A 10,510-nucleotide genomic window follows, 5' to 3' on the forward strand; every position below is an offset into this window, starting at 1 on the left:
TCTGGACCTTGCAGATGTTAGCCCTTCCGCATACAACTCCTCCTCCTCTACTTCCTCCACCTCCTCTTGTGCCACCACCTGACTCCGAATTCTGTTTAACATGTGCTCCAGCATGTAAATCACCGGAATAGTCATGCTGATAATGGCATCGTCAGCACTAAACATCTTCGTCGCCATTTCAAAACTGTGCAGAAGGGTGCATAGGTCCCTGATCTGAGACCACTCCTCCAGCGTGATTTGCCCCACCTCTGAATCTCGTTGGCCCAGGCTATACGTCAGAACGTATTGCACCAGGGCTTGTCGGTGCTGCCACAGTCGCTGCAACATGTGCAGAGTTGAATTCCACCGGGTAGGCACATCGCATTTTAGCCGGTGAAGTGGCAGGCCCAACGACTTCTGTAGAGATGTAAGTCGCTGAGCTGCGGGATGCGAACGGCGGAAGTGAGCACACAGCGACTGTGCCCTCTGCAGAAGGCCATCTAGTCTGGGATAGTGGGCTAAAAATTGCTGGACAACCAGGTTCAACACGTGAGCCATACAAGGCACGTGTGTGACATTGCCCCGGCGAAGGGCCGCACCCAGGTTTGCAGCATTGTCGCACACGGCCTTCCCTGGTTTCAGGTCCAGTGGAGACAACCATTCATGAAATTGGTTCTCCAGAGCTGACCACAACTCCTCAGCTGTGTGACTCACATTTCCCAGACATTTCAATGTAAAAACCGCCTGATGACGTTGAGCCCTACTGCCAGCATAGTAAGGAGGTGTGCAGGATCCCTTCTGCGCAGTTAGAAAGCTTGTGGCATGACCAGACAGGCTTTGGGTGCAGGTGGAAGACCGAGAGGAGGTTGAGGAGGCAGAAGCAGTGGAGGAAAAATGACATAAAGAGGATTGACGCACAACTCGTGGGGACGGCAAGACTTGGACAGCAGCCCCTTGTCCTGCTGTCACCATAGTTACCCAGTGCCCAGTCAGCGACATGTAACGCCCCTGTCCATGCCTACTCGTCCAAGTGTCTGTGGTGAAATGCAACCTGTCACACACAGAGTTTCTCAAAGAAGCGGTGATGTTGTTTGCGACATGCTGGTGGAGCGCAGGCATACCTTTCTTTGAGAAGTAGTGCCGACTGGGCATCTGGTACTGGGGCACTGCGACGGACATAAGGTCTCGAAAATCCTCTGTGTCCACCAGGCGGAAAGGCAGCATTTCTGTAGCCAAGAGCTTGCAGATGGTGAAATTCAACCTCTTAGCTTTCTCATGGCTAGGAGGAAATGGTCTTTTACTTGTCCACATCTGAGGGACCGAGGGCTGGCTATTGTGCTTAGACGGGGTTGATAAGGGTGTCCCCGGCAAACTGACGGTCTGTGAGGAAGATGCAGGCGGACATGTTAGGTTGCCTTGATCCAAAGGTGGTGCTATCGATGTCGGACAGCGCTCAAGACCAGCTGGTGTTACCACCTCCAAAGAAAATGATGACCTGCCAATCACGCTGGCTGTTGCGGGTAAAGAGGTGGCAGGTCTGCGCCCCAAAACAGGTGTGACTGCTGTCCCCCCAGTCACAGAGGATGAAGAGGCCGCGGATGCACAAGATATGGCAGACGGTGGTTGGCCCGGCCGGCTAGACCGCATTGTAGCACACTGAGCTTCCCACTGCAACTTATGCTTCATGTCCATGTGCCGGTTCATACATGAAGTACTCAAACTATGTATTTTTTGGCCTCTACTTAGCTTTTGCTGACAAATGTTACAGATAACACGAGTTGGGTCATCTTTATCGATCTGAAAAAATGCCCAGGCTATGCAAGGCTTAGCACCCATGCGACCTGAAGAGCCACCACGACTTGTGGTGAGAGGCAGAGTTGTGTTTGAGGATGCAGTTGTTGACGTGCTTCCAGTACTACGTCTCTGTCCAGGAAGGCGCAACCTGACCTCGTCGTCACTAGCATCTTCCTCCACCTCCTCTGCTGACCTCATCTCTTGGCTGACTGTGGGTTGACAGTAAGTGGGATCTCCGACCTCATCATCATCACCCTGTGCGTTATCACACCCGTCGTCCTCAGAGCCAACCTGTTCCTGCCCTGACAAAAAACTAAAGTTGTCGCTCCAATCAGGTATTTGAGTCTTATCATCGTCTTCCTCATTGTCTCCACCAACAGGAGTTACAGTTTGGGAATGAGGGTCTACATTATGGTCAGAACCTTCTGCGTCTGGTCCTGGATCCGACTCATAAAGATTCTGGGCATCAGTGCAGATCATTTCCTCGTCTGGATTCACAGAAGCGCTGGAGTCGACCTCTGATTCCCAGGCTATAGTATGAGTAAACAGCTCTGCAGACTCAACCATCTGTTCTACCTCATACTCAGACGGGCAGCTGGAGATTTGGGAGCTGTGAGGAAGCAAGTGCGATTTGGGTGACACCTTTGAGGACTGGAGTATTTGTGATGTTGAAGTTGATGTGGAGGAGAGCCCACTTAAAGGAGCACTTGATATCCGTTGAAGCACCTGCTGTTTTTGTGCCTCATCTGGAATTTGTAGCGATTGGCGTGGCCGTAAGAAAGGGATCTTATCACATTGTCCGCTAAAAAAAGTAGACATTTTAGTTTGGCTGGAAGATGGTCTTTCTTCTGCACCTACCCCACGGACACAACCTTTTTTCCCCTTCCCAACACGCCTATTCCCCTTTCCACCAGCAGCAGGCCTTTTTCCACTCATTTTGGTGGTTAACTAATTCACAACTCTGGAGTTGTTTGCACAAAAAAACAATGGATGGTAACCGAGCAGAGCTGAGTGGCCAAACTGTGGTATTAGGCCAAAACTATTGGCTGGGTTAGATGCAGAAAAAAATTATTTTTAATTTGCAACCTGATGGAGGTCAGTATAGATGGACTAATAGACCAAGTCCCACACACTGCTAGAAGCCCAAATATTTTTTCAGAGCTAGATGCAGAAAAAAATTATTTTTAATTTGCAACCTGATGGAGGTCAGTATAGATGGACTAATAGAACAAGTCCCACACGCTGCTAGAAGCCCAAATATTTTTTCAGAGATAAATGAAGAAAAAACTTATTTTTAATTTGCAACCTGATGTAGGTCAGTATAGATGGACTAATAGACCAAGTCCCACACACTGCTAGAAGTCCAAATATTTTTTCAGAGCTAGATGCAGAAAAAAATTATTTTTAATTTGCAACCTGATGGAGGTCAGTATAGATGGACTAATAGACCAAGTCCCACACACCGCTAGAAGCCCAAATATTTTTTCAGAGCTAGATGCAGAAAAAAATTATATTCAATTTGCAACCTGCTGGAGGTCAGTATAGAAGGACTAATAGAACAAGTCCCACACACTGCTAGAAGCCCAAATATTTTTTCAGAGCTAAATGAAGAAAAAAATTATTTTTAATTTGCAACCTGATGGAGGTCAGTATAGATGGACTAATAGACCAAGTCCCACACACTGCTAGAAGCCCAAATATTTTTTCAGAGCTAGATGCAGAAAAAAATTATTTTTAATTTGCAACCTGATGGAGGTCAGTATAGATGGACTAATAGACCAAGTCCCACACACCGCTAGAAGCCCAAATATTTTTTCAGAGCTAGATGCAGAAAATTTTTTTATTCAATTTGCAACCTGATGGAGGTCAGTATAGATGGACTAATAGACCAAGTCCCACACACTGCTAGAAGCCCAAATATTTTTTCAGAGCTAGATGCAGAAAAAAATTATTTTTAATTTGCAACCTGATGGAGGTCAGTATAGATGGACTAATAGAACAAGTCCCACACGCTGCTAGAAGCCCAAATATTTTTTCAGAGATAAATGAAGAAAAAAATTATTTTTAATTTGCAACCTGATGGAGGTCAGTATAGATGGACTAATAGACCAAGTCCCACACACTGCTAGAAGCCCAAATATTTTTTCAGAGCTAGATGCAGAAAAAAATTATTTTTAATTTGCAACCTGATGGAGGTCAGTATAGATGGACTAATAGAACAAGTCCCACACGCTGCTAGAAGCCCAAATATTTTTTCAGAGATAAATGAAGAAAAAAATTATTTTTAATTTGCAACCTGATGGAGGTCAGTATAGATGGACTAATAGACCAAGTCCCACACACTGCTAGAAGCCCAAATATTTTTTCAGAGCTAGATGCAGAAAAAAATTATTTTTAATTTGCAACCTGATGGAGGTCAGTATAGATGGACTAATAGACCAAGTCCCACACACCGCTAGAAGCCCAAATATTTTTTCAGAGCTAGATGCAGAAAAAAATTATATTCAATTTGCAACCTGCTGGAGGTCAGTATAGAAGGACTAATAGAACAAGTCCCACACACTGCTAGAAGCCCAAATATTTTTTCAGAGCTAAATGAAGAAAAAAATTATTTTTAATTTGCAACCTGATGGAGGTCAGTATAGATGGACTAATAGACCAAGTCCCACACACTGCTAGAAGCCCAAATATTTTTTCAGAGCTAGATGCAGAAAAAAATTATTTTTAATTTGCAACCTGATGGAGGTCAGTATAGATGGACTAATAGACCAAGTCCCACACACCGCTAGAAGCCCAAATATTTTTTCAGAGCTAGATGCAGAAATTTTTTTTATTCAATTTGCAACCTGATGGAGGTCAGTATAGATGGACTAACACACTGCTAGAAGCCCAAATATTTTTTCAGAGCTAGATGCAGAAAAAAATTATTTTTAATTTGCAACCTGATGGAGGTCAGTATAGATGGACTAATAGACCAAGTCCCACACACTGCTAGAAGCCCAAATATTTTTTCAGAGCTAGATGCAGAAAAAAATTATTTTTAATTTGCAACCTGATGGAGGTCAGTATAGATGGACTAATAGACCAAGTCCCACACACCGCTAGAAGCCCAAATATTTTTTCAGAGCTAGATGCAGAAAAAAATTATATTCAGTTTGCAACCTGATGGAGGTCAGTATAGATGGACTAATAGAATGATGCTATGCCCAAAAGATTTTACTTCACTAGGTGCAGTAAAAAAATTGGTATTCTATACACAGGTGGTATATCTTGCAACACAGATAGGCTACTCCACTGACTAACACACTCTGCAATAGGCCAAAAAGGATTAGCTTTGCTAGATTCAGCCAAATGCTGTGAAAAAAACTTGCACAGCACTGGCACAGACCTGCCTGGCAAAAACTGATAGGAACTAATGTAACCTAGTCCTGAAAAGGACTCCAATTACAATTAGTCTTTACTCCCACAATCTATCTATTTAAGAGCACAGACCTGCCTGATAAAAGTCGTAGGAAATGCTGTAACCTAGTCCTTAAAAGGACTGCAATCACAACTATTCCCTACTCCCAAGCTATCTGTATATTTGTGCGAAAATTGGCTTGAAATTAACAAGGTATAGCGCACACAGCAACAGCGGTGCCGTCTAACACGCAGCTGCAGCAGTGAGAAAATGGTGGCGACGGGGAAAATGGCTTGGTCTTATAGGGCAAGGACATGTGACATACACTGCCAATCACACATGCCCTTGCTTGTGTGAAAAAAAGCACTTCGCTCCGTGTGTGCGCTGCTGATAGGCTGACAGATTGCACCTCCCCACTGCAAATGCGGGAAAGAGAAAAAAAAATGGAGATCTTCATTGTTCCTGCAGAGATCCATCCCCTGCCCCTCCCCCCGCCCCGCTGTACACTCAAACTGCGTATTAACATTAATTTTCATCATTACTGAGAAAAAATCCAGTTATGATTTTGGTGCACGAACAGTTATCGAACATAACCTCGAACAGCCGAATTTTTCTCAAATTGTTCGTGTTCGCCGATCGGCTCGAACACCGCCCAAAACAGCTCGAATTTGAGATTGGCGAACAGTTCGAGTAGAACAACGCTCATCTCTAGTGGTGACCACTGACCATTTCTCTGTTCTCATCCTTTTTGGCTGTTGTTTTGGTCACTTTTTCATTTTGCCATTGCTCTCACCCCTAGAGGTACAGTAGCATGAGGCGGTGTCTACAGTACAACCCACAGAAGTTGCTCAGGTAGTGCACTTCATCCAGCATGGCACATCAGTGCGAACTGTGGCAAGAAGGGTAGCTGTGTCTGTCAGCACAGTGTCCAGAGCATGGATCAGATACCAGGAGATGTGGAGGGAGCCATAGGAGGGCAACAATCCAGCAGCAGGACCGTTACTTCCTCCCTTGTGCAAGGAGGAACAGGAGGAGCACTGCGAGAGCCCTGCAAAATGTCCTCCAGCAGGCCACAAATATGCATGTGTCTGCACAAAAGGTTAGAAACCGACTCCATGAGTGTGGTATGAGGGCCCGACATCCACAGATGGGGGTTGTGCTCACAGCCCAACACCGTGCAGGACGCTTGGCATTTGTCACAGAACACCAGGATTGGCAAAGTCGCCACTGGCGCCCTGTGCTCATCACAGATGAAAGCAGGCTCACACTGAGCACATGTAACAGACGTGACAGAGTCTGGAGACGCCGCGGAGAGCGATCTGCTGCCTGCAACATCCTTCAGCATGACCGGTTTGGCAGTGGGTAAGTAATGGTGTGGGGTGGCATTTCTTTGGAGGGCTGCACAGCCCTCCATGTGCTCGCCAGAGAGACTGACTGCCATTAGGTACCGAGATGAGATCCTCAGAGCCCTTGTGAGACCATATGCTGGTGCGGTTGGCCCTGGGTTCCTCCTAATGCAGGACAATGCCAGACCTCATGTGGCTAGAGTGTGTCAGCAGTTCCTGCAAGATGAAGGCATTGAAGCTATGGACTGGCCCTCCCGTTCCCCAGACCTGAATCTGATTGAGCACATCTGGGACATCATGTCTCGCTCCATCCATCAACGTCACGTTGCACCACAGACTGTCCAGGAGTTGGCGGATGCTTTAGTCCAGGTCTGGGAGAAGATCCCACAGGAGACCATCCGCAACCTCATCAGGCGCATGCCTAAGCGTTGTAGGGAGGTCATACAGGCACGTGGAGGCCACACACAATACTGACCCTCATTTTGACTTGTTTTAAGGACATTACATCAAAGTTGGATCAGCCTGTAGTGTGTTTTTCCACTTTAATTTTGGGGGTGACTCCAAATCCAGGCCTCCATTGGTTAATAAATTTGATTTCCATTGATGATTTTTGTGAGATTTTGTTGTCAGCACATTCAACTTTGTACAGAACAAAATATTCAATGAGAATATTTCATTCATTCAGATCTAGGATGTGTTATTTGAGTGTTCCCTTTATTTTTTGAGCAGTGTATATTCAGTCCATACTTATGCTGTGTATAGAAATGTAATGTTACTAGTAGTCCATATAAAAAGACAGCACTCCCAACATTCAGCGTCTTATCTAGGTTCTCAATGGTCCAAAATGATATGTTCTCGAATCTCTAGCACCAAAGGCAAGTAGTTAAAACTTCAGTCATATCATATAGTCATATAGCTTTCAGTCATACAGGATAAAAGAAATTGGGAAAATGTGCACATAATTAAAAAAAAATAAATAAAACAATGCTTACTCGCTTTGGGTAGAAAAAGTTTTTTTCTACCCGAAACGCGTAAGCATTATGTTTTTTTTTTAATATGTGCATTTTCTACCAATTTTTTAGCATATATGAATAAAGGCTAAGTGTTAACTACCAATATTATGAAATGGTGAGTGGTGAAGTTTTTCTCCTATCTGACAAAGTACCTTTAAATCTGCCATGGATACAGTGAAATAATACAATCATACAAAGCTCAGGATGTATATCTTTGTACATCACTGCAGTATTGCTGATCCAGTCTGATCACTACTTGAGTCTGTAGTTTTTTTTCATGGAAATTCAGAATATTGGGGTTTTCACTAGGGATGAATGAATGTATTCAAAGTGATTTGAATTTGTGTTTTTTTTAGGATTTTCTCTGAAGCTAGTAAATTTTAATAATATACGATTCGCTTCACCTAAAATGGCAGCTGCTATTTTACACATTTTAAAAGGTTACATCAACTTGAGAAGGCTCACGTGATCTAGACTGCATTCAGATGAGCTTCCTCATAATGCATTGCAGTTATCACATCATATGGTATAGCACAGCCAATCAGGGGAGACTAATATGGCCTGTATAAAAGCAGGAGCAGGGAATGCAGCAGCCATTTTATGATGAATCTTAGGAGTATGAGGATTTTACAGTTTATACCTTAGCCATAGACATAAGGAGAGAAAGACATAAGTCACTGAATAAACTGTACACATATTGTGTGACAGCAGTGAAGAAGATCTGTGTGTGAAGAAAAGAGAGTAAGGCTATGTGCCCACGAGGCAGAAATGCTCAGGATTTTTTCCTGAGCGTTTCTGCATCTCCCTGGCAGAAAAAAACGCATGCGGATTGTAGATGCATTTTCCTGCCAGGGACATGCGGAAGTGAAGCGTTCTTCACTTGCATTTCCACATGCGGGTTGTCAAGCTCTTTCCAAGAGATTTTAGCATTACTTGGAAAGTGCTTGTCAACTTGGTCATGCTATATAAATCCATGCAAACGGCATGGATTTATATACTATGACCGAAAGAAAGGTAAAAAATAAAAAAATAAATCTATACTTACCCTCTGATGGCCCCCGGTGTCTTGCTTCCCTCCGTCCTGGCTGCCGGCAGCGGTACAATGAAGGACCTGCCGACGTCAGCATCGCGTGACCCGTCACAGGACTATGACGTCAGCGCAGGTCCTTCAGTCCATCGCGATCTGCCGGCATGAAAGGACGAGTGCAGCGGGGGCCATCAGAAGGTAAATATAATCTTTATTTTTTATTTTATTCTTTTTTTTCCAGTTTCTATGGTACCCGGGTCCGGGGGAGAGTCTCCTGTCCTCTAGACCTGGGTACCATCCGCAGATTGAAACGCATGCATTCCGCATGTCCTTATCTAGTGAAGCAGAATACATGCGGTCTAATGTAAGTCAATGGCGGCAAAAACGCCGCGCTTCCGCAAAATAATTGGTAATGCTGTGTTTTTTTCCGCAATGATAATCCGCAGCGGAAATTTCCGCAGCATGTGCACAGCACTTGCGGATTATCATTGGGGAACATGGCAGGCCTTCTACCATGCGTTTTTTAAGCGTTTCTGCTGCGTTTTTGCCGCTGCGGAAACGCTTAAAAAACGCATCGTGGGCACACAGCCTTATACAGATTTAACTGTACAGATAGAGAGATAGGTCAGTGCATATGTGAAGCACACCAGGCATAACTGGCAGTTGCTGCATTCTTGATCAGTATTACTATAGAGATGCTAAAATTTGTCACATATGAATGTCTTTTCAGGTCAATTGGAGACACTGGATTACTTTTGATTTGCTGTAAATTGAATTTCCTGGTAAAGTTTAGCGAAGCTGGTGAATTCGAATTTCAAAAAATTCTCTCCTCACTAGTTTTCACTTGTCTCTTGGATCTTTGTCCAAGCATATGGCATGTGGATCGAGGAATGCATCATACTTTGAAATGTCCAAAGTTGAAGAAACCGACAACAGCATTCACTTTAGCAAAAAGTATCTTCTTCTTTATTAATACATCACATAATACAGGGAGACAGCCAAGTTTTGACCTTACAAAACAAATAGGTCTTTATCGAGCCAATTGTTTAGTAAGGTCAAAATGTTGCTGTCTCCCTGCAATATGTGATGTGTGTATTATGTTATGTTACGTGGATGCTGGTGTCCATCTTTTCACCTTTGGACCTTATGGAGGATTGGTATCATCCTCTTTTTGGCATACTTGCAACCACTACCTACATCTCAATTTATTTGTGGTGAAGTGCTGTTCTAAACTTGCTATTTTTCTTTTAATATTTTGAAATGTCAACCTATACAGATATCATGAGCGTAAAGTGAACATGACAATTAGCACATACAGATAGAAAACCTATAGAGAATAAGCGCAAGGCAACAATGTACTCAGTAAAAAAATACTTTTATTAAATATATTGAAAAAATTATTAAAACAGTAGGACACAAGATAATCAAAGCTGATCGAAAATTTTAAAGGTGCAACATGATACAAACAAAAAAATACACATATGATAGTGTAGCGGGGCATATAACAAGATGTGCTCCCAGTGATACCAATCAGTGTAAACCAATACAGGCATATTTAAACAAGGTAACATATAATAATAATAATAATTTTTATTAGTGATGAGCGAGTGTATTCGTTACTATTCACATAGATAGTACAGTATTCGGGTTACTCGTTATATTGCGAGTAGTTGTGTACTATATTCGGATGTCCCGCCCTGCAGTTTTGGCGCCTCCTTTGCAGCCACTAAACATGCTGGGCTTCTTAACCAATCACAGTAATGCCGCAGACATCTTGTGATTGGGTGGCTGCCCAGCATCATAGGGTCTTTTTAAGCCCTGACGCCGCCATTTTGTGCACATTGCGTCCGGAGCCTGCGTTCTACAAGCATAGGGAGAGATCGCTGAGCTGCTAGGGAAAGTGTTTAGGCCTCTTGATAAAATAAAAGCCCTTTTAATGGCTACCTGTAGT

The sequence above is a fragment of the Phyllobates terribilis genome, unplaced genomic scaffold (genome assembly GCF_046119375.1).
Source record: "Phyllobates terribilis strain yellow unplaced genomic scaffold, ASM4611937v1 Scaffold_7__3_contigs__length_470593459, whole genome shotgun sequence".
NCBI lineage: Eukaryota > Metazoa > Chordata > Amphibia > Anura > Dendrobatidae > Phyllobates > Phyllobates terribilis.